The 25,995-nt window shown below is 36.5% G+C and overlaps 1 protein-coding gene across 4 annotated transcripts in view; it reads left to right on the top strand.

Annotated features, from left to right (window-relative positions):
- The window catches only part of ELFN1 (extracellular leucine rich repeat and fibronectin type III domain containing 1), a 344,736-nt gene that overhangs the window by 210,696 nt on the left and 108,045 nt on the right, over positions 1–25,995 (top strand). The window contains exon 5 of one of the 4 annotated variants that reach the window (XM_072417760.1): positions 7,416–7,502. The exons of 2 other annotated variants lie outside the window; for them this stretch is intronic. The gene's annotated coding sequence lies outside the window, so the exon portion shown is untranslated. The remainder of the gene's footprint in view (positions 1–7,415; positions 7,503–25,995) is intronic. One more of the 4 variants, XM_072417762.1, reaches the window with a different exon arrangement.

The following is a 25,995-nucleotide window of genomic DNA, read 5'->3' on the forward strand; positions in this document are numbered from 1 at the left end:
AGAATGTCAAACCACATGTATGACTTATTTTAGGGCTTATGTTTACTATAAGATTTGTACTTACTATATATTATGGTATCACTTTACTTTTTAAGAATACAGATAAGGGCATTTGCTTGAAAACAGAAAAAGATTCATTATTTCCACGTTATCTGCAATAAATGCATGTAATAGTCCTAGCAGAGTCTGAAACAGCAGGTGTCAGATCAGAAAGAGGGATCTAAAGGAAAGGCTCCTTTGTCACAATGAGAGTTTAGTTTCATTCATCTCCGCACACTGAAAACGCTGTTTCCGTGATTTTATCCTTTTGCGTTTTATCATACAGAACATGCATTACATTTTTCCTGCCCAGATTTTACCACGTATGACCAAGGAACAACTTTTCCGATATCATTTGTGTATCCATGGAAACAAACATGGTAAAAACTGCTGGTAAAAGTCAGGAGCTCAGTGAAGATGAAAAAGAGTGGAAAAAGAGAGCAATAGGAGTGACACACAGAAAGCCCGCAAGGAAATCGAGAGTGATGGAGATTCACAAAGCTGACATTTACCCAGAGACCCTTTCTCTGCTTTCCATAGCACAGTGTCATCGCTGTCACATCCAATACCGCCAACATCCACGTACACACAGGGGCAATTTCACATCATTTAAATGCAACATCCTCTAAGTGTCCAACATGAGACTTGCCTTGGTTTCGAGCAGATTGAAAATGAGCTATGCGTTCAGGCATCTGAATCTGGAAATGTCATTGCTAACCATGCAGACAGAAAATCCCAAAGTACGTCTAAGGCCCTAAGTTTTATTTATTTATTTAGAACATTTCCTTAGGATGTAGCTGAGAAGGTCTAGACAGCTCCAGGCATTCAGATATTGCAGCTCTCTATATATCTTATGATATATAGTGTCATTCTTCAAAATCCATCATGGAGGTCTAGTGTCTAGTAGGTGATTTTATATTGGTCTTTAGCACCCACAGTCCAATATATTTAGAACTAATATTGCATTATTAAATGTGATCTCCAGGAATAAAAAATACTTCTCAGTTGTTCCTTCCTACACTACAACAGCTTTTTTTGCTAAGGAAATGATGAATAAGGTGATATATTTACTTTAGTGCTAACTCCTGCAGGTTCCCTTTGCATTCGTTCTTATTAGCAGCTTCCATTTCCTTTGGGATGTCATCCTGTACAATGCAGGACCAGCAGTCATGCATTGTACAAGGGGACATTGAGGGACCACCTACCACCCAGGACATTGGACAGCATAGAAGAGCACCGGCTGCAGGGGTAACCCAAAATAGGAGTTTATAAAAGTTCAAACTAATAAAAAATAAGTTAATCACCAAAAATGAAAAAAAATTGAGAAAAAAATTCAACAAAATGAAAAGGTAACCTTTGTAGTGCACAGGGGAACCAAGTACAAAGGTAAAGTATTTTATACCCAAGACAAACAGCTAAATGTGTTCCAGATACCCTTTCTTTTTGTTCATGTCTATTCCATTTAATACATCATATTAACTAACCCCACTGCTTGCACAGTGCTTTCAAAGATCTGATTTGGGCCAGGATATTCGTTTTTACTTTAGCATTATTCAACAGTCATAGGGTGTTTCTCGTTTTACCCCAACATTAGCATTACATGTAATAATGTCAAGGAATACTTGAAATATGGTGACCCACATTGAGGGTACTCAGTAGGTTAAGATATACCTGCTATAATAAAGATGAGAAATTGTACCTTTTTGTGAGTATACTGTATTTATTTCTGAAATAGTTTACATATTTACAGGTAGAATTGCTGATTTGTTTAAAGGTGAACACAAGGAATACTACAATATTGTTGCCCGCAGGCCACATACTGGATTCAGCGTAGTAAAGCTAAGGGCTTTTAGCTTCGCATTAAGGCTTTGTAAACTAGTTTTTGCAAGTGCCTAATGAATAGCAGGTTTTTACAAAGCAATGCCGGAGCTTTTATACAGCTTGTTTGGTAATGTTAGATACAGACTGAGAGCTTGTTGTCACCTAATATATAATAATAATAATAATAGAAATTTGACAAGTACTTTATAACTTGCTAAAGTTCTGCTGGAGCCTTCCAGATGCTTATTTAAAGTAAGAACCAATGAATATATACAGATCTGTGCCTAACATTCACAAACTACAGCTATAGAACACTTTAAAGAACTCAGTAGAACAAAGCTTGCTAAAAGCTCTAAAAAATGTTTTTTTTTAAAAGCTAGATACACACACTAACATCTGAAGGCTTTATATACAAAGAATAAGTGTTGCCACTTCTACAGTAGTACAATGCAGGTTGGAGATTATAAATTTGTATATTCCGCCTGACAACACAATTTGTGGAACATTATGTTCCCAGTATTTATTTAAAAAAATAAAAAATGAAATATCACTCTAACATTTTATTTAAATACCTATAAAGGAAAGCCACACTGCAGCATCAAGATACACCAACACCTCTACTATATCTATAGCTATTTTATCAAGGAACACCTTACATCTGTTTCACAAGATAAGTTAACTAAATTAATTTATACAGTTTGTGAGAAACAAAAAAAAACAAATTAATGATGCTTGACGTTTTTTCTTAACTGTCACAGGATATCACAGCATCCCTTTTTAAATATATTTGTTGACTTGCTTTCAGCTCGTAGGAGGGGGTTAATTGAGATTTGCTGAAAACTACAATTTGTGCAACTTTCTTGGACGCTTAAACTTAAACAGCCTCAGGAGCCCTGAGAGGTATTGATCACAATTACATGATCTCGCTGAGCTTGAAGCGGATGACTCAATTGCGCTGTGTTTCAGGGCATACAAGCCAGATAGAAGGAAGCTGACTATATTTTAAAGTAATTTTTTTAGGAATAATTTTACATTGTATTACTATTTATTTCACTTTGATCTATTGCAGCCTTTATATTGCTGAAAAAATATATAGATTTCTAAAAATAGTGGGACTGATATATGGTTTCTCTTGGTTGAAGGCAGAACTTGTACTTGTGTTAGTACAGAAATTGTCATTCAATCGCAGTCAGCAATGTCTCTGTGAACAAAGCACTTCAATTGTGTTCCCTGCTGGCTGTCATTCACTCATTGGAAGAGCTCCATTAAAAATCTCTTGCAGTTAATAGCCAATAGAACCACTTATACCAAATGTGGAAATAATATATATATCTCTATCTATATCTAGATCTATATATGACTCTATTTATATATCTATATATCTGTCTTGTAAGATATTGTACAATAATATACAGGCATCATTAAATATAGAACGACTATGGAGTTCTTAGGGATAGAAGGCATGTGCTTCTAAATTGAATCCTGTAGTTCTGAAAAATGTTGTGTGTCACAGCTTCCCCTTTTACTAAAATTAACCATTTGTCACAAATGGTTATAGTGCAGGTTATAATGTAGGAGCTATAGAGCTAAATTTATTTATATACAAAAACACCAATGTGGGACATTTTGGTAGAAATGATAAAAATAATATATTTAATATGTAACCTACACAAAACAATTCATAAGGATGTATAACAATGACCAACGTGGTACAATCATAAATATTCAATGCTTAAAATATTCCTCTACGCGTTTCACATACATAGCTTCCTTGTTATCACATCTTATAACCATTAAAAACACGAATATTAATGCACAATACATATTATAACACTTACATGTTGTACCGTACTGTCCACATTTGGTCACATTTGTAGAAGCATCCATACCATGTGTAAGGAGAACTCTAGAAAACTCTAGATTTCATGGGTGGAACAATAAACATAAACGTTAAGGAGAAGGTCTGGAAACATTCTCCGAGATGAACTCCACCTTGTACATAGTCATTTCCAAAAAATATCTATATTTTTTCTATTTCATTATTATTAGGAATCTTGTTCCACAATCTGAGGAGTGATGTTTACATTCATATTTCTTAAATGCATTTACATTCCACTTTTTGAATATTACAAAGACTTTTTAAAAGTCCCGTTGAAGGAGGGCAGCCTGATCCTTAAAACACATAGCTTTGGAATACATTATTTCGGACTTTAGCACAATTAGCCTTTTTTCTTTCTTTTCTGAAGTATGTTCAAGACACCACAGCACACTACCCTGTCCTAACTGGAGTCATTTACCTCCGCAGCAGAGAAACTCCAACCCTTCACTTTGCTAATGGAAAAAAATGTCGATTGTGGAGACTTCTTGCATGTTCTGTCTGATACAGAACATTTCCTTCACTTTCTGTCTGATTTAAAGGACTAGGAAGTGAAAAGAAACCTAAGAAAATGTCAAAAAAAGTTTTGACTCACTGGATTGAATAATGTTTCTGTTAGCAAGAGACACAAGGAACATGTTCATGTATATATCTACCCCAACATTTTAGAGGTAATCGAAAGATAACTTATTTTCCGGTTCTTGTATTAGGTCCTACTCATCAGATCGCTTTACCTCCACAGGCTAAGAATGACTTTTAAGCAGAAAGAATAACAGTTCCAGTCTCGATGGAAGAAATACACATTTTAATTTTCGGACACATTTAAGAATTCAGCAAACTGCCTGAGGGAGACATATATCAAAGCGGTAGAAGTGCTGTCACGAAAGGTCACACTGTGTAGTTTGAGGATGACAGACTCCGGGGAGAAATCCAGGGAAGTATTCTTTTAAAAGAAGAGTTTGTGTTTGTTCTGAAACGGGTCCTAGCTGAGGTAGTTGGGTATGTGGCAGCACAGAAGTTTTAAAGAAAACCGGTAATGATTTGCCTTATGCAAGAATATGAAACAGCTAAATAAAACAAAATAATTAAGTAAGTACAAGTCTTTCACAGGTTACCCTGTGGAGTTACAAATATGCAAGACCAAAATACTTGCATAAGACATACTTGTGACTAGTTCTCCTTTCTTTTTATATATTATTTTTTTAGATCACATACTTAAAGTATAAAGTCTCTGAGACTTCAAAAAGCCCCTAGCAACCTCTGGAGGAATTTTGGGGTTCCTCAGAGCCCTGGCTAAGGCTTAAACCCTGGTTGACTGCCCTAAACCCTTTGCCCTTCTCCAAAAAACAACCTTTCCAACCTTTAGCCTCTATGTAAAAAATCATAAACAGTCTGTAGCCAAAATCTTATTAATAAAAAAAATCAACACAATAGGGTCATTTGGTTTGGAAACTATTTGCATCACGTATGTGAAAGAAGGCATAACTCAGAGAGACATTGCATGGGCTAGCTACTTAATCCGGCAGCAAGGTCCTTTTACCACTCAGCTGGAATCCTTTTGGAGCCATGGACATTACAGTCACATTAAGAATTCAGCTTAGTAAATTAGTAAGTAAGTAAGTTAGTACTTACTTAGTAAGTTCAGCTTTTTTTAATCAAAAGGCAGCTGATCAGTTCTTCGTTACCTAATGTCTTCTTTAACCACGTTTGTGTGGACATATCAACTACATTGTCAAAAATAAAAAATGAAGGTTTCATTCATCAGGGTAGTTATTCTTTTTTTTACACATACTAAACCCTGAAATACTAGCCAGGAGGGATACAGAAAAATATAAAGTATAGTAAATCCATACCATGGATGATGCTTCATATAATATCCCCAGTAATATAAGGTATGTCTTTTCTGCTTTCAGCTGCAATTTCTTCAGTATCCATCTACACTGATTCTTTAAACATCAGTAAGTTTTTCTTTAACACCCATCTAAATCCCTTAACACTTACTCATCTTTATGGTTGTATGACAATCCAGCTCCAGGCAAGAGATTCAACCAATATTAATGCTGTATGTAAAAAAAAGGCATAACCAAGAAATAAACCAGGAAAATGGTTATTAAGACATGAGATTTAGCTCTTTTATGAAAAGTAAGAAGTCAGCTCATTGGATATACTATGTAAAGTTTAAGGAAACCTAAACTATCTGTATTTTATGCTTGTTGGGGTGATTTAGTCGATAGCGTTTGTAGATTAATTCATGCATTCAAGATGCAGCAGATTTAAATTTAGAAGTATAATTATGGGCTTACCACCCCATTGCTACTGTATAACCTATTACTATCTTAGCCAAAAAAGATTTTTAGGCTTGCTCATGAAAAATGTAGCTAGTGGAATCAAAAAATCACATTAGGATTTAATAATGTAACTGCCTGTAGGTGAAAAGTAGTGCAAGACAGGCACTTCAGCTGAGAAATCTTTAGTTCACTTTTGGGTAACATAATACTATTCTGGATGCCCCCCACACGCTTGCTGAGCATGCATTTTTTATTGCTTTCTGCCCATGCCTAAGTGATTACTGGATCATTCAAACCAAATTCAAGCTGGGTTTGAATGACTTTTTAAACTTTTAAAATGTGTTAACTTTCCTACCTACATTACATAGAACATGCAACGTGTAACATATATTTGTATATTGAAGCTTCATTTGTATAGGTAGTATGTAAAACAAGCTTTGCTTTTAACACTCTTTTTTGAGTCATTTAAAGCATTAATGAGCTGTAGTTTTTGAATGTTAAGCCCAGATCTGTTTATGCGTGATGGTATTCTCTTTTAAAATCTGCTTGCTGGCTTAGCTATAGCAATTTTCAAAGTACTTGTTAAAGCCTGGTAGCAGTTTATATAAAATGACAGCCAACCATTCCTGTAACATTACCAAACATTACCAAAAAAGTTGCCCAAAGCTTTCCAAAAAGCTCTGTCAGTGCTTTGTAAACATTTTTTTTTTGGTCCATTGCTAAGTAGATGGCAGATAGCAGCATACAGACACTAAAAAAAACAAAAGTCAATTTCCAGTCTTCTAAAATAATCATGGAGTTTTTATTTTAGTTATACGATAATAGTTCTATCAAAGTTATGGAGGGAAAAAGGGCTTCAAGGCATTAGATGTTCAACAGTCATATTTTATAGATCTCTTATTTTTCTTGAAGATTTTTCCTCCCTGGCCCTCTTAGTGTATTTAAATTATTAGTTAGTCTCATTTACTTGCATGTTCAGATATTCAATGAAGAATTCCTAGTCCGATAAAAAAAGATAAATGCTACTCTTCATTCAATACAGTTATTTTTTATAAGAGATAAGATATGATAAGCTAGATGAATTCTGAATGGATGTTATGGTCACTTAAATTCTGGCTTCTCTTTAATTTTTGTATTGACAAAAATATTACCACCCTGTACAGAAAGAAAAATTGCAGAAAGAAATGTTTTACAAAACTTTCCTATATCACTATAGAATATTATGTTCATTAGAGTTTAACTCTCTCCCATATCTATGACAGTTCATACAAATCCACATTTAGTTTTTATAACGTTGGCCTTGTTTGTGTTTTATAACTACATCTGTGTTTCAGGAAAATATAAAAAAGTTCTGACCTTGTGTGCTAACAAAAGCCTTATGCTTGCCTCAGATCCATGATGATGAAGGATATTCTGAAGACCAGGATTCACCAGTCACCAGAATATGACATTAAGACAAGTCTGAAAGGTTAGGAATGGTGAGCCGCACTGATCTGCCTTTTCAATTTCTATGTCTGCATTGGAAAAATGTCAATTTCAAACTCCCAGTTTGGCACAAACTAAAGCAGGAGCTCACATTTTAATTGGCATAGGGCATTCTGGGTAATACCGAAGGCTGTCTTTAAAAGTGATGTATAGAAAGTCAGGCCTGCTTCAAAGGAAGAGAGAGCATCTCATTTATCAAGCTCCTGCTGCGTGCCTGCTTGACTTCAGAGCCATCCTGTATAAAATATTATTGATCAGGATAGGAGGGCATTGGGGGGCTGTTTTGTCTCAGGTCAGCTTTCTGTAGCATGCCTAATGATCAACTAAAACTTCTTTTACACTTTAGACTCTCATCGTCCGTTATTACAGTCCAGCAGGAGCAAATATTGACTAACCCTGGTTACTAATAGTTTTTTTTTTGCTTTCCCTTTGCAAATTTGTTAGTGAATGGCTGCTGAGCTGGTAAAACAGTAGGGCCCCAACATGAAGTGCGAGAACATCAATACAGCCACTCTAAGTAGTTCCACTTAGAATGAAGTTCAGCTCTTTTCCCTAATCAATGCTTTATTCAAGTTTAAAGTAATACTGTATGTCCTTAAATCTTAGTCATTCCATTACCAGCACAGATCTTTATTTGTTATGTCTGTCTCGTCTCAATAAAACCATATTTTTTTTTACTTTTCTGAATAAAAAGGAAAGTTGATGTCTTCTGCCTAAGGTGCTAAAATCATTTCTTGATTTGAAATGACTAGCTCAACATGGCTTATATTAAGGCTGCCTTAAAAAGTTAATTTTCTCTGGTTTCCTGCTGTACGTCTGCAGGGTGGTGTTTAGAATGTATGTAACCTAAGGCCAATATCAGTAATTATGCTTCCAAAATTATTAATTGTGCAAGCTGTAGATTCATTGTAACATTTCTGTTTCATATCATTTCAAAAGCGACAATAAAACAAAACTTAACACTTAGTAATATATATCTAAAGTAACATGCTTCTAATTAGTGTTGTGTTTCCAAATTCCTTATTAAAATGAATGTCATAGACAGCTTCCTATTCCCATACCTCACTGAAAGAAGTAAGCGGGTTGTCAGTTCTGTAAACATAGAAGTTTGGGAGGGAGAGGGGAAAGAAAGGGGTTCTTATGCCTGTATTTTGTCTTGCCAGGCAGCCATGTAATATGCAATACAAGGATAAGTAAAGGAGGTTGACTGGTCGAAATAAGTTCAACAGATTGTTTAAGAGTCTAAGGATAATATTTATTTATTTGTCAAAAGTGATGACAATCATAAGCGACTTATTCAATTAAAAAATAAACATTAGTAAGATGCCATTGTAGGGATCAGGTGGGTCTAATAAGTTCACGCTTTAATAATCATTTTCCGACGCGTTTCACATACAATGCTTCTTTAGGGGAAGAGGACAGTGCTAGCCTATAAATTAACTCACATATTAGATCTGGTGGAATTTAGAGCAGAATCTCAAAATCTCATCTCAAGGATTCAGAGATGCCATGTAATTTGCATGAACTAAACAAAAGTTCTTCCAAGTGACAGGCTAACATGTTATCCAGAAAAGGAGAGAAAACGTTAAGCAGTTACAGAAAAAGATAATTACCTGTATTGTTCACTTATGATAAAAAAAATCTATATATATACATAATTTGAATAATTGTCATCCCTTTTGACAAATGAATAAAATTTGTCCTAAGACTCACATATTATCTGTTCAACTTATTGCCACCAGTAAACCGCCTATTTATAACACATCCTTTACTGGGTTACAATTCTTGAGGTTGTCAGTTCCAGCAGCTCCTTGTAGCTCACCAAATGTAGCATTGGAGCAACCATTCCTAACTTTTAAACGCCAGAGAAAACCTGGAAATAAATTTCAAATCTTTTGGTAAGCCTTGCTGGATTTAATTAATTGTGTTTTTTTTTGCTTTATTTAATTAATTCAATTATTAATTCCTTTAAATTACTGTTTCTAATCTTACTAATGCATACTGCAGCCCTTGCACACTTGAACTGCAGATCTTTTGCAAGTATTTTCTGCTGAGCCAATGCTGATGACAAGTCCATTGAGTACAATACAGTTGTCAGTTATGGCAGATTTGACAAATTAGAATGTAAATCATTATTTGCATTTTAAACAATCCTTGTCATGGAATGTTGACTTAGAAACCCAGACAATAAAAATTAAGAAATGAAGCTGCAATGCAGACAAAGGGGGTTTAGTATTTATGTAGACTCAAAAGTTAAAATCAAGGATACATATTAAAAAAAAACAGAGAGAGAGGGTATATCTAAAAATCAGTGTCCCATCTGTGATAATACCAGACAGCGGACATCCAGAAGCGGGCTTTCCAGTAGTAGGATGGATCTTTTTACGCTGATGACACAGGAGCGCAAGTGGTGGTCAGTTGTCACCCTAAACCCGGAAATATCTGAACAAAGACATTCATAGAGGTAGCACTAGAAATTCTTTTAATAAATATGGCAACCAAATGTGGCTTGTAAAGTGGGTATAACTTCACAGTGTATGGCCGGTAGTGTGGCTGCAGAACATACCCAATCAATGGTGTCAGTGGCAATAAACCCTCCTTTATTAGGGGTCAGTGGTAATAATATTAACCCTCTTCCCCTCAATACTGGTGGTTATTGGCAGCCGCCATCTTTCTTCTTTATAGGTTATTCTTCGCACTGGTGCAAGATTGGATAATGCACCTTCCTAATATCTGGAATGCCCAGGAGCAGCACACAGCCTCCTAATATAAGTGATGTATGTATCTCAGGAGGCTGTGGGTTTCCCATTCAGTCTTTACCACCGCAGAAGTAAAAAGGAACGGGGAGGGGTCCTCGCCCTTTAAACTGAATAAAAAAACATTTTTTAAATTATATAAAAGGGTTAGCTATCCTTGTATACAATTAAAAAATGTGTGTGTGTTTTCTTACTGTTTTTTTTCCAGTTTAAAGGGGGTCATAGGTCCACTTTAAGATAAGAATGGTAACCTACACAACTGCAGAATGTAAACTTGGTATAAACTGGCTGGTCAAAATAAATAAATAAATGAACTTTTTTTCATTACCCAAAGATCTTTAGTGCTTTGCAGAACATCAGATTAAACTGTATTTTTTTCTGTGAAACAATCATCCTTGGCTGCAGTAAATCAGCAGGTAGTGACAGGAAAGTAGAGAGGTAATAGTGCATTTTATATGGTTTGTGGTTCAGCGCCAGTGAAATTTTAACATGGGTATAAAATAAATGGATCAGAAAATAAAAAATGCAATGGAGAAAAATGAAGTCCAACAAAGAGATGTGTGCCATACAAGGTGAATCTTGTATGCTTTTGGCTGGAAAACAATATAGTAATTGGTATAACAATATAACACAAAGGTAGGACACACACTTGGCCATCTGCTAGCACTAATTAAACCACAACAAGTAAAAGTTATTGGGCTGCTAATGGCATCCAGAAAACATTGAAAAATCCACTTAGTTTAGCTTCATTCTGGGCTTTATATATTCATTGTAGCTTAAATTACATTAAGTAATCAGAAGCTTCATAAAATTACTGTAAAAAAAAATCTATGGGCAGTTTTAGATAGAAAAGGAAAGGTTGAAAGTGCTGCTAGGTTTTTGTTTCTATCTACCTATTGGTGATGAGTTTTATCCCTTCTGTAAAGTTGAAGTTTCTTTTGCTAATATTTTACTATCTCTGATTCCTCCTCAACATGCTAATGGTTTGGGCTTTTTTTGTTTTTAAATAAAAGTATATATTAAGTTTAGCCTTTCTCTTTTTATTACATATTCTTTGCTAAACCCTATGCTTCTCTGCACAAAATATACAAATCCTTGCTGGCTTTGCCCATAGTTTCTTAAAAAAACAGGAAGCTTTGTCAACTCCAATATGCCGAGCCATCTTTAATGAAATAACTAAAATCCTATGATTAAAGGAAGAAAGCTAAAGACAGTCAAGTGGGGAAAGGGCTAAATGATGTTTGATAATCAGCTACCAAAAAATGAGGCTGCACTGCAGCTTCTAATGCATGCATAAGTAGCTCACATTGTGCAGTGAAATCAGAGTATGAAATTTTGGGTATAGAACAAGATGCTGTACAATTCGTTTTTGCTTTCTGATTTTTTTCTCTAGTTGTATTTCATGTCTGTGCACCCTTCAAGTGGTTTAGAGTATATAGGCAAGATTACATTTGATCAAAGAAGCAATGGGAAACAGAACCTTTTTAACTTTATACACTTTTATTTATAAGGCCCAGTCTTTTTTCTTTATCTTAAGTGGCTAAGATATGACCAGTAAGTTCATTTTTCCTAAAATGTTGCCACTGTCCATTGGACCATCATCTCCATCATCACAAAAAAATAATTCATTACAAGTGAAGTCTAAATACAGAATAATGGAGAACATAAATATATTCTAAAGTAGATAAGGGGATGAGACCCTATAGAGAGGGGGTGATGGCTCAGAGTTTTGCGGTCTTGTAGACCCAGGAATTGCTGCACCATTGACTATAGTAGTTAGCTACACCACTATGAATGGTTATTAAAGGCTTCCGAAGAAATAATAATTGAGCGACCATACAGTCCAAGCAATGGACCTGTTACTGTATATCAAACAGTTCTTTATGGACACTAAATTATGTGGGGCTATCATTATTTCACTGATAAAGTGCACAAAACAGAAGTGATGTTTGTATCTTCACAGTTCCTAAGGTTCATTTAATTAGAAAAAAGCTGGTAGAAAGCATTAATTTAATTGAAAACAGCCAGAGAGATAAACAAGCCATGGTTCAATAGCTGGCTGGACACTTTGCCCAATATTTTGTTTGTAATACAATTATCTGATGGACCTAAAGCAGCTTCCCCCAGCTGTGTTCTCACTAGGATTGAAGACTTATACTGAACATGTTTATCTGTCTGGCGCGACTTTGTGTGACACTGAGCAGCAGAAACCCAAAATTTATGGCTTGTTTTAAATTATCATTACATTATTAAGTGTTTTATTTCTAAGGTTTAATCAGCTTGTGCATAATGATGTAGGAAAGTACAGTTTTGCATTAAATCTAACACAAACTTAAAGTATATGCAAGGTGCAAACTTTTTTTTTTATTAGATGGAGGGTCAAAGTTGAGGGATGGACCTCCTAAAGCACTTGGTGTTCTCAGTCAGGTCTTACACAGCATTGAATTAATTTCATCAGGTAGCTTTCTTAGGGTTGGTGACTGGTCTGCAGTAGAAGGACGGAACATGTAAAGTCCAAATGTAATTTTATTAAGTCTTTTGTCATAGGAAGCCAACAAGTTCCTGGGGTCCAAACAGCCTCCCTTCATCAGGGCTTGGAACAGTTGTGTACTGGCTAAGAAAATTGATGAATAAAAAGTCTGGTCATTTCGGATACTTATTATCTAAAGCAAAATTTTATTAGTGGAAGGCCCCTAACAGCTTTTTATCGTAGTCTGTTGTGTATCCTCTCGTGTTTGTTGTCTGCAAAAACTTTGGTGACCATGAGAGTAAGCGAGGAAAATGCTTCTAGCAGAGCCATTGATAGTAATACAAATATAGTCAATGTTTCCATTATTTACCCACACTATCCAAAACTTACAAACTGCATCTTCATTATTTTCTGTGTTTCTTGCTTATGCAAACCTGGACCCGGAGAGGCAAGTTAGCCTCTCTGGGATTTACAAGAAAAACTAGACTGTCTAGGTAGCTTTATAGGTCAGGAAAAACTCCTTTGGGTAGGAAATCTAAAAAAAAAAATGTTGAAATAAGATATGCGAATTCACTTCCTCAAGCAAATATTCTGAGTTTGTCTGCATACACAAATACATTAATACATAAACATCACTGCTCTATCAATACGTTTGTTACATACTAATAAATGTTTGTATGGTTTATTACAGGGAAATGTTTTTCTTCCAGTTCAGGATTGTGAGTATTGGTTTCATTGTAACCATTACCAGGCATTTGTATAGCCTTATACACACACTATGTTTTCGTACTCTCAGATGATCATTTGTGATTGCTTCAAATGAAAATTCAGCCTGATGTTGTTAAGTGATCTGCTCATCATTCCCCTTCTCTAAAGAGCTGGCTGTACAGTGTTCCTGCACTCCCCTCGTCCTGAATACAATATGTTAGTGATCATTTCCAGCGACGGTACAATGGCTGAGCATGTGTCTAGCATGCTTATATCAGTACAGTTGTGAACACTGTTGTGTTAAAATAAATATTTCTTTCATTTATAAAAACCTATGAAAAACATTGTATCTAACCCATCAATTTATAAAAACTTTGCTTGCATCTATCCCACACTCATTTAATGTTCCTTCATTGGGCACCATTATCTTGTGTTTAAGGTACAAAAGGTATAACCAGTCTGCAGACATCCAAATGTTATACCTCTGTCTTACCTGTGATAGTCTTGTGTTAACACAACGCAAGTGAGAGGGATTGGAGATAAAAATGTGAGATCAGATCTTGATGTTTGACAAAAATAAAATTTCCACATCTGTAATAAATATTTTAAATCTGGAGCTTTTGGGTAAACTATCAGTACATAGGTTATGGAGCAGGATATGCAATGGTAACCATTAAATTCTGTTTTGTTAGATTTGTATATCCATCTTGATAGTTTTGATTCCTTTAGGTATTCTAGTTTTTTTTCCACAATCCAAATAATTATTTGTAGCTTTTATGTCTTCTTTTTATATTGTTCTTAGCATATGCTTTTAATCTTCTCTGGGCTGAGTACTGATGTAGATGATGAATATGTAGCCTGTAAAAAGTTGTATAAAATAACAGTGATTTAATATACAGAAAATCCTAACAATTGAATGTTAATGTGATGTTATGTTTATGGAGCTGTCCAGCAATCCAGTTCTGAAACTTGTGGTCTCTGCCTGTATGTCTACTCAGGAACATAAATGTAATATATTTTAGCTTATCAGTGTATACATTATGTGTCTGCATTGCACCTTCTTTGGAGGACACATTTAATAATCCAACACCAGTGTATGTAGTGTGTACTTACACGTTAGACAAGGATGGAGCCACATAATGCAGTCCAGAAAATTGTTTTAAGTCATACTCTAATCTTTCTTTAAAACAGAGTGTATCAAAAGAAGTAAAATGTCATTTCTGACTATATGGCTACCAGGTATTAAAGTTCAAACTTTAGACTGAAAGTCTAAATAAGATATCAGAGTCCATCTCTGAAATAATAGATTTATGTGCTTTAGCCTTTGATAGTATTATGCTCTTTCAATGGAACTGATTGTCATCAAATGAAGTTCCAAAGCACTCCACAGCTCTATTTTTCATTGAGTACTTTTTAGTCCAACTCCTAGGGCCCTTTGATAAGGTTTGAGAAGTTCAATTGTAGGACTTTCATAAACCATAGTAACCTGTTTCTTTTGTCGTGTCTGGCTACCTCTAGATAGATCCATGGAATAATTTATCAACAGGTCACTGAAGGGAAGCATAATGCAGGGTCTGCTGAAAGGAGGACAACATTCACTTGAAATTAAGCGATCCTCTTTTATTCAACAATCATTATATGTACAACTTGAATAATAGTGCTTCCTTTCAATCAGAGCGTATACTGCACCCAAAGTCTTATCTTAGCTTCATTTCACACTACTATTTAGCTATGGTGGCGAAAGGAAAAGGGGTTTCACCTGTTTAAAATGCAGCAACATGATCCCCTCCCCAATCTACCCTTTCAAGCTTTGTTGAATTATTAAGCCTGTATTGGACAGCTCTATAGATCAGATGAATATGTATTAGGTGTCTGCTACCTTTAAGTAGCATGGACGCTACATACAGCCCTGTGTCACAGTTAGCAACTGAATACATGACGCATAAACATTTTGCCAATGATAACTTAAAGCATGGCCATGCACTAAGGCTTTGGAGAGACAGGAGGCAGCATCCTGTATTGCAATTGCTCACTTCCTCAGGGCCACAAAGTCTATGGCATACCTCCTTTGGAGAGGTTTGCTTTTCCAGAGCACAATCAATTGGGAAGTGGCTTAGGAAGGAAGCAAGAATTATTGTTCCTAAGCAAATCCAGACTTCACTTATCTATGCTTCTTAGGTTGGTACAGAGCATGTCATGCTATAGCCAGTTAGGGTGTCTGCTACATAACTGCAGGGGTGGTACAAAGCAAATTACAATGCATGATATCTAACTGCAGTCTTATTTTTTTTTTTGTAATGCCTTTCTAAAGGTTTTCTTTAAACATTATGATCTTCATTTTAGCATTCCAGATCTGATATATGGTCACAATACTTTAATTATGTTGCACATGAAAGTCCATATATCCAGTTAGATTAAACAGCTATTTTCTGCACTGAAGGGTGTTTTGTTCTGTCGTTTCCATCCACAATGACAAGTTCAACGAGGTATTCTGATACATAAGCTTCCCTGACATGAACCAGCATGCTCCAGATTTTTATGTGTGTTGGCTTGGATACAAAGTACTATAGACTGAGCCACACTGTGCGTTGTGCCAGAGGATGAGACTTGTATATTCACTGTCAGAGATTAAAATGGCACTACCTGATCCATCCAATTATTTGTTTTTCATTCTCCTTAACTCTTGTGTAACAGAGATTGTGCTTGTTTGCTCTTTTCTTCGAAGCTTATTCAACATTTGTCTGCTGTTTTCCCCCAAAGGAATAAGTGTTGTATATATGTATGAGGGTGGCGTGCACTAAGAGGAATTTCTCATTTTTTATCCATCACTCAGTTCTTTGCAAGGCCAAGATTGCAGTGTTCCTGGCGCCCTCTTTGTAATCTACAAACATTCTACTTGAAAGGCATAGAACATTTTCTGAGCTTATCCAATTTCCCTATGGGCTTTAAAAACATCAGAACAGGTTTATCCTTGTTTTCTAATACCATACATATATCATTAATTTATATGTAGTTTGCATTTATAGAGAGGCTGTTTTATGTATTCAACAGTTTGTTTACAAAGAGGCTTTTAGAATTTTGTGTGGTGGCTTCTATTGATGTTCAATTTGGGCACTTTGTGAAAATGTTGGAGGTAAAATCAATTCTAGGGAAATAATGTAACAATGTTCAATGCGATTTGAAAAAAAATGGAAATCAGAATTACTTTTAGCAAAAAAAGAAAACCACAAGCTGTGATGTTAAAGGAAGGTGACTATTCTACACAAATAGAATTGTACTTCTACCACTCAAATTTTTTTTTTTTACTCAAAGCTAAAAGGAATCTTTTAGAGTGGACTGAATGACCAACTTATTGTTCATATCTTTGAAAGACTTTAAAGACCCTTCACTTATGTGCATCCCTATATGCCCATGGCACCTAATGCGTAATAAATGCTTCTGCTGTATTTACAGCAAAATGCGCTATATGTGTTGTGGCTGTTGATATGTCCTACAGGTACATTGGTAGAATTGAACACAAGTGCCACAAGTGAACACAAGTCACTACAATGCACATACTAACTATGCATTACCATAAAAAAGCAAATGACCCCTCTCTTCTTTCTATACTTCCTTTGTAATTTGTACCTTCGTTATCTGCTCCTTAACCTCTTACTACCTGCTCTCCTATCTCAGCTAGTTACACCATTCCTATAGCTCTTTTCCAAGTCTTAAGCCATACACATTTCCAATTATAGTCTTTGGAAGGGGTCTTTCACTAAATTTTCCAACGGCTATGCACTGCACGATGCACGAACGAGTGCTGTACACACACCATTCTGCTCTATGGAGAGGGGAGGGGGAAAAGGACGGAGCAGCACCCCCCTGTGCACTCTCCCCCTTCCCTTGCATTACGATAGTTTGTCGTTCATCGTCCGTTGATCCGCCAGGACGGTCGTTCTGACGATGAATGACGCGCGCTGTACACACTTCAGATTCTCGTCCGATATCGGCCCTGCGCTGGTTATCGGGCCAGAACCATTGGAAGTGTGTACGTAGCTTTACTTTACACAGGACATAAGATCTCCCAGCATGGGACACTACACCTCTAAATATGTCCTCCCATAATGTTACTATACACATCCTATTACTTTTCAAGACTAGTGTAAAGCCAAAATTTATTATCTGCTTGCTTATCAATACCATTATTCGAAAGTATTGAAGCTATATGATTAGCAAGACAAACAGGAAACTAGCATTTTCACAGTCAGAAGTCTGAAATGGCAGACTAAATATATAGTTCCTTTAATAATGTCACCATTTTATAGATATTTTCTTTTAAATTATATAAGAATCTAATGGCCAACACTATTTACTGTTTGCTGTTTTTGCTCTCGGCATTATATGATAGGTGAACTTGTTGAGCAGTTAATTATACTGACAGTGATACTGTTGATATTTAGAGGGTGACTTTAGGATATAAGGGCAGGTCACACACAGCTTCTCCCACACAACATCTGGTAGATACTGTACACAAATGAATATCACTACAATGCACATATTAACCATGTAATAACATAAAAAGCTTGGTATAGGAATAAAGCTAGCCTAAAGGTGATCTCATCAGCAGATTCCCTAGTTCTGCCAGCTTCTAAAAAGTCATGGAGTCTCACCTTCACTAAGAATTCAGAAACAAGTGGGGGACCCAATCATAATTATAAGTAATTTAGTAGTAAAGAATGGATTCCATAGATTTATGAGATGTGGATCTTTTCACCTCCATCCAGTAGACTTTAGGGAGTGTGTCAAGTGTGTTCCCTTGGGAATGGTTGGAGTGTTCATAGTTGTCACACTTACTTCCTTGCTAAAGCGCAGGATCTCTCAGTTCTGACCCTGGGTGTGCCTGTCCTTCCAAGTTTTAACAGTTTCTCCCTTTCCACTGCTTAATCAGGAAATAGCCTCTTAATCGTCCCTGGCTATTTAGCTAGCTCAGACACAACACTAGACGTTCGTGCAACGTGTTTTCACTAGTGCCGAGCCCCCTAGCTGTGCTGAGCATTTCCTCTACACCTGTTGATTATTTAGTGCTCTCCCTGTCTAGCTCCTGTGGTAACCTCTTATTGACCCGTTTAGTGTTTCCCTAACATTTCTTGACAATTCTCCCACATAGTGATTTGGTGCCCACCCTGATGTGGCCAAGAACCATTTTTCTGCAAGCCATAAGCCCCCTATAGGCCCCGTCCCCCCAAACATAACAATAGTTATATTTGGTTGGGGGGTGGGGGTATATAGACTACAGAGACACCTATAGAGGAAGAATCTCTGTTTAATATTTAAAGAGAATCTCTAGCCCTAGTATTTTTAATAGTTTGAAACTCTATTAGGCTTTTACTGCACTTTTGCTAGAGAAAATGTTCCCCCAACAAGAACACATACAGTGATGAAAATAGAATAGAAGGTTTTATCTGAAGTTTTTCCAATGCAGCATAAGGCTTTTACACAACAAGATGGACTGTAGCACTTCTATCAGAATGAAAACTAAACCTCCAGAACAAACTGTGTCCCCATCATGCTAAATTATAAAGTGTGACTTAAAGAACTTTAATGGTTCTGCAGAAACCTGTAATTCTGTAAATGACTTTTGTTTCCAGTCTAGCATTTCAGGCTATCCTCTCCTCACCCCTTTCTTTTATATTACCTCAGCTCCCTCATGCCTGAGGCCCATCATTTTAATCTGTCGTTGGCTTCTCATTTGCGTTTTAATTTAATTACAATTTATGTCAGATGCATGATCGTAACCTTAAAACATCAAACATTAACATTAGGCAATAAAATACAGCTTAAAGAGGATAGACACCTAAAAGAAGAGGAATGCAAATAATTGTAAATGTTTGGAGCCATGATGAAGGGACTTAGCCATAACTGGCTTACATTAGTCCTGAGCCACAAATTAGATCTGTCTATACCTCTTTATCTGCACTGAACTAATACAAGCTGGATTATGTAAGCCTTGCTGCTTTAGCCAGCTATCTAGAGCACTAGTTTTAAATCATGACCCAGTTTCTATTCAAAGCCAATAACAAAGATTAAGTGATAGTCATTTTATATTGCCACTTTGCATACAGTGTTAGGAACATCAGTGTATATTGTTTAAATGATTACATCCCTAGAAATTGGCCTCCAAACAGTCGTTATCAATAATATGCTACAAATGCAGACTTAAAACTATCAAGCCCAGGTTTGGGTTCTGCTATCCAAATACTTTAAAATGTTATCCCAGACACTTTAGGATGACTTATACCATACTTGACCCCCTCCTATTCCATCCTGACTATCCTGCCCCTTACAAGAAGATATGGTAAAATATTAAACCTGCACTCTCCAAACTTCCTGGTGGCTGGTCACATTATTCAGTGATAAGATGTCAGTCTGGGTTCTGACTGCATGGCTGTGCCTGATAATATTTCATTATTTACCATTCACCTTAAAACAAGAGCCCATTCCTATGCATGTGGTCTTACATCTGACCACCAGAGAAACCTAGATCATCACCTTACACAACACATGTAAGTGTTATTGAGAATTCTGTAATGCCTATGATTATAAGGGGAATGGGAATAATTGTAGTATAACTCTGTCTTAAAGAATTTCACTAACAGGTTCTGATACAGTCAATCATTTTAGAAGTACGTGCACTCTTAACAAATTAACAACACCCTTAACTCTGACAATACCACTGGGTTATACTATTTCTATTACACAGTGGACACATTAGGAACCTGACCTTATATCACTTTATCTGTGCACTCAATAAAGATAATGCATTATTCTAGCACAGACAAGCATACAATAAAATATAGGACAACACTATACCTAATGTCAAGACCTGTCTACCAAACATTATAATATATACCAATAGACACATGTAATTTTATCAGCTTCACCTCTACCGGCCAGCATGACCTAACTTGGCACAGGACTTAACTTACGTAGCTCAGAGGTTCGCCTCCCCATTTCTAAAACAAGCTTTTCCTCCGTTCCTCCATGTTCCCCATTCACAACAATACCAGCAACTACTACTACCCTCGAGGACCTCAACCACCCTTACCCATTTTAAACTTACCCAAGCCACCCAATAAAAGTAGAGGGCGGGTGGGAAGTTCGAAAACGGCCCCTCTCTTCTTTCTACACTCCCTTTGTAATCTGTAATATTCCCTCCAATTCTTTAAACTGACCCAGTCACCTTCCTGACCTTTTCCTACCCTTTATTACCTGTGCCTTAACCTCTTACTACCTTCTCTCCTATCTCACCTAGTCAAGCGGTCCCTGAGCTTAGCTTCCTTCACTCAGGTCTCAGGCCTTACTTTACACTTTTTATTACAGAACATACAAACTCCCAAGATTGGGACTCTACACCTCTAAATATGTCCTCCCAGAATGTTACCATGCACATTCTATTACTTCTCAAGACCAGAGTAAAGCCAGAATTATTGATCTGCTTGCTTGTCAATATCCCTAATTGAAAGTATTGAAGCTATTTGATTAGCAAGACAAACAGGAAACTAGCATTTTCACAGTCAAAAGTCTAAAATGGCAGACTAAATACATAGTTCCTTTAATAATGTCATCATTCTATAGATTTTTTCTCTCCAATTATAAAAGAGTCTAATGGCCAACACTGTTTACTGTTTGCTATTTTTGCTGTCGGCTATATATGATAGTTTAACTTGTTAAGCAGTGAATTATACTGACAGTGATACTGCTGATATTTAGAGGGTGACTTTGGGACATAAGGGCAGGTCACACACGCAGCTTCTCTCACACAACATCTCTGTCAAAAAATTCTTTTAACATTTTTCCATTTTTTTCCCAGTAAATCATCCTTTAAGAATGTGTTCTGTCTGTCAAGCTGCAATCCACTGAGCATAAGATTGAAAAACACATAGGGGTCCATTTCTTAAAGCTTCTTTTATAGACCAAGTGACTGAAATAAGAAGTCTTGCTATTTACTTCTATAATACTTACGTAAGCCTCATAATATGACAGAGAACTTCATATTCTTTGCTTAATAGGAAACAATCAAAAATTCTGATGAACAAGCACAGCAAGCTTGGCATCTGTCAGCTTACTTAAAGTGTACCTTTACTGATTACTAAATTAGTAAAGTCTTCGGAGGATCTTATATCATGCACTCACAGATTCTTTTCCATACCTTCTAGAGCACCCATTTTCAAACTTTTACCACTGAGGAACCTTTTACTTTATTTTAGGTAACCCCTGCTAAAGCCAATTTATTGGGTGTCAATGGGGGGTGGACTGAATGCTGAATGGGGTGCTGCTCCTGGCCCACAACAACTGAAAGTGAAGACTGAAATAATTATAATTTTCATTTAAAGAGGAACTAAACAAAAAAGTGCCTAAAGAAGAAAATATTACACTTATCTTCAGGGCAGTCCGATCCATCCGGAGGTGTCTTGTATCGGGTCTCGCGTCGTCCCGGCATCTGTCCCCGAGCTGGCACTCCAGGCAACGCCATCTTCTTCTTCCGGCTTCTTGGGTTCTCCTTTTCATGCAAAAAGAAACATTTGCTGATCCCACTCATGGCAGTGAGCTTATCAAGTTTTTTTCTCCAACCTATGTCACCTGATCTTGCACCTAGGTCGGGTAATGTAGGTTGGAAAAAAAACTTTTTTGCATTTTTGCATGCGTGAGATCGGCAAATTTTTCTTTTTGCACGAAAAGGCTCCTTCTGCATATGCCTGGGATGGTTGGGCATGCACAGAAGGAGCACCCAAGCACCTATCAGGATGCCTGACGTAGGTATCCCGGGAGGCTTTCGTTCCCATTCATTGATCCTATTCATCAAGAATTAGGGGCCGGTGCTGCACCCTTTTTTTTTTTTAAAAAGGGTGTTGCACATAAAAAAAAGTTGTCTATTCTTTTATGTAAAGTGAAATTTCTGAGTTTAGGTATGCTTAAAGTACTTTTTAAAATAATTTAATTTTACCAAGCCAGATGACACCTAAACATCTATATGATAAACCTGGCCACATCAGTTGCCAGAAACTGGGGGGTCTTTTAGATAAGCAGGACTTTTGATATCTAGAGTAAAGCCTGGAAATTCTCTTTAAGTATCTAACACCTTTATGATGATAATAGTGAGTAAATTATTCCATATATAATGCCACCTTCTTCATCTTTGAAAGCAGCTTTCTTCTCCCTCCCTGTTTTTGTTAGAACAGCAGAGCAGTATCAATCTTCATTGACAATCACTGCATAACATTTCACGTGGCTGTGGCCAATGCACCTGGAGCCGATCCCAAATGTCTCTCCGCATATTAATGCCCCTTCGGCAGCTTTCTCAGGTCCTGCTTTCATCCGCAGGAGTCAAACTTTTCATTTCAGTTTGATGGATGGCCATGGATCCACGCCAGTGGGTGTGTGGAATGACAGAGCAGCAAAATATATCCACTATTGCCTTGCGCATTTACCATCCCTCCATTTCTAATAACTATAGGAATCTACGCAAATAATTCATTCTTTTACAGTGCTGACTATGTGCACAGCACTGCCCAAAAGCCTTTAAAAGCTAATTGATGATGTTGGAGACAGACTCTCTTATATTCACAGGAGGTTAGGAAATCTTTTTCTGTAGAAAATGTAAAGCTATTTTTGGTCTACTCTTTAAAAGTGAACAGACATGGGGTGTTCTTACCAGCAACATCCAAAGAAACATTATAGTAGCTGCTTATAAGAATCAAAAACTGGTATTATTTGAAAGGATTCCTAGGGATAGTTAAGTACCATAGCTACTAGATGAAAATTGTGCAACGTGTCCAACTTTAGCAGGATCAGAGGATGATGAGAGTGTCTATGAACTATAGCAGTCAAACAAATGTAAGCTTTCAGTATCTAACATGCACTGAACAAAGAGTAAAACCTCTAAACTTGTAGGTTGGTTAGAACAAGACATTCAGTTTCATTTAGGCTAAAGCTTTGATTTGGTCAATGTTCTTTTCAGTTGGATGGGGAAGCACCTTATCTACATCTGGTAATGCCAGGGCAAACACCTGTCATATTTTACAGGTCATGGCGGCAGAGTAGCTGTTGGCACATGGTATGTATGAGCACTGATGTATGAAGAGAAATACCATTGTATGTGTGTTTATTGGTCCTTGAGGGCAAAATGTGAAAAAAACTAAGCCAGATTTCAAAGTAAATATAAGCCATACCTATATGTTATTTAATATACTAAACCACTGCAAATCATAAACATATTGGGCCTGATTTATTAAGGCTCTCCAAGACTGGAAAAGATAAACTATCTTGGGTGATCCAGCAAACTTGAAATGAATTTTTTTAAAATGCTTTCCTATTAGATGGTAAATGTTTCAATTGTTGACCAAATCCATTACAGGTTTGCTGGATCATCAGGAGTTACTCATGGTAGTCTATCTCCTTTCCTCTTGGAGAGCTTTAATAAATCAGATCTGTAGCCGGTGTTTCATACATAACTTGGTGTATCATAAACATGGTGTATCATAAACAATAACCATGCTTTTCTCATAAAATAAAGTTTATACAGCCAAACGCCTCGAGGTTCCTTCAGCCATTCTCTGGCTACATGCATGCACACCAGTGTCAGCTGCACACCATTGTTTTAGCTGCAAAATTTGTATCAGCCACGTGTAGTCTTTATCAGGAGCTCATATGAATAGTTGACAATGCATGAGCTGGAATATTTGACAATCTTCCCATCATAATAGCAGCAGAATCTTCATAGTATTCTTTTTATTAAAAGCTGAAGATTTAAAATTATTAAACAATTTTAAATTACATAAATGTGTTAAGGAGCAACTCCAATTTTATTTTTATTTTTGACAAAATAGCCCCACCTTCAGAGGGGTTTTCACATCAACCAACACACTTTTTAATTTCTATCTAAAAAAAATCTGCAAAAACATTTTTTAGGGTATATGGAATTTTTCTTTTGGATTAACCCTACCTTAAGGTCCATAATGTTTTTATTGTGGAAATGAAAAATCATAATTGCTGTCCCAATTTGGTTAATTGTTTATATTTGTACTAGTGACCACTATTACTAAGACAGAAAGTGAGGGTAAATCCAGCATTGAGAGTTGGCACTACAACATAAGTTTAGAGATATTGTCCAGTTGTGACATCTGTGGTGATAATTTTCTATGGATGGAACTTACCCCATATTGTGGAAATATTCTATTAATTTTTGTTGCATCCCCAGGAGAAGATAAATTATGAATGAGATGCAGAAAGGAGTTTTAAAGCTTCCCTATCCATAACTAAAAAGAAAAAAGTAAGCTTTACATACTCATTTATTACAAGTGACCAATGATTCACAGAGCACTATGGGCTACCCTAAGAAGAAACACAACGGAAGCTGTTTCCTCTGAGACACTCAATCTCTCAACCCTGTGTGGGAGCAATCTAAATGGGTGAAATAGAGGCAACATGAGTCACTGATTTGACTTTTGTGTCGGAATTCTGGTTTGAAATCTCCAAACAGGCTACTTTTAATAAAGACAGGGGAAAATATGAAAAAATATGTGAAAAAGAGCCAAGAACTGCACCTGATGGTTGCATATATAAATGCAAATAATTAATAAACAATATTTAATTTTATCAAATTGAAAGAAATAATTAAAAAAAAAGCAAGAAATCTAAAATGTGGTTGATATGTGCAGTGACTTTGCTTAGCAAATTATACCATCTATCCAACCTAAATAATTTCCTTCTTGCCAATTACTAATGATGGAAGTCACATATGCTACAATTATGTATGCTGTATGTATGAAATGTTTAATATAGCCAGGGGACACAATAGTAATTATCATTTCCTCCACTTCTTCAATGAAATGGCATCTATATTTTGATGTATGTCGTAGCCTGCAAAGAAATCTATTTTCCCCATACAATACAACTACTATGTTACACTTGATTTATAAAATGTCCACTATTTATTTTACTTCTCCTACTTTGATCCTTTTTTGCCTGCTGAGAATAAGCTTGGCACAGTCTTTGTTGGCCCTTGTGGTGCCAGCTTTCAGCTGAGTTTGTGGTTATGCCAGTTTACGCTTCATATGTTGCCTTGCGCTGGTAAATAATCCAGTTTTATCGGTTGTATCAACATGATTGAAAGGCGCCACGAGCTGCAGCTTTCCCACAACAGGGCACAGTTGGTGCTTTGTGAGATTTCCGCAGTCAGAGCTTCCCCTCAGCTGCTTCAAGTCAATGCCAGTTTATAATTCAGCTGTTCTACCCTTCCAGTTTAGGAATGCCATCAATTGCTGCTAAGGAGAAGTGAGAGCCGCTTCACAGCAGCACAATATGGGGATTGCCCCAGGTAATATTCCAATAAAGTAAGATTCCGTGCAGTGGTGCCCTTCTGCTTGGCAAGTGGGATTCTTACAGAGACATTCAAGGCTTGTTCCAGCTGCCTACCTTTCTGTCATCGTATCAAGGAAGGCATCATCGCTTAGCACTTAACCCTTTTATTGTAGATGGGAGCCTGAAAAGTGCTTATTTGATATGGGGCAC

Source organism: Pyxicephalus adspersus, chromosome 7 (assembly GCF_032062135.1).
Source record: "Pyxicephalus adspersus chromosome 7, UCB_Pads_2.0, whole genome shotgun sequence".
In the NCBI taxonomy this organism is placed as follows: domain Eukaryota; kingdom Metazoa; phylum Chordata; class Amphibia; order Anura; family Pyxicephalidae; genus Pyxicephalus; species Pyxicephalus adspersus.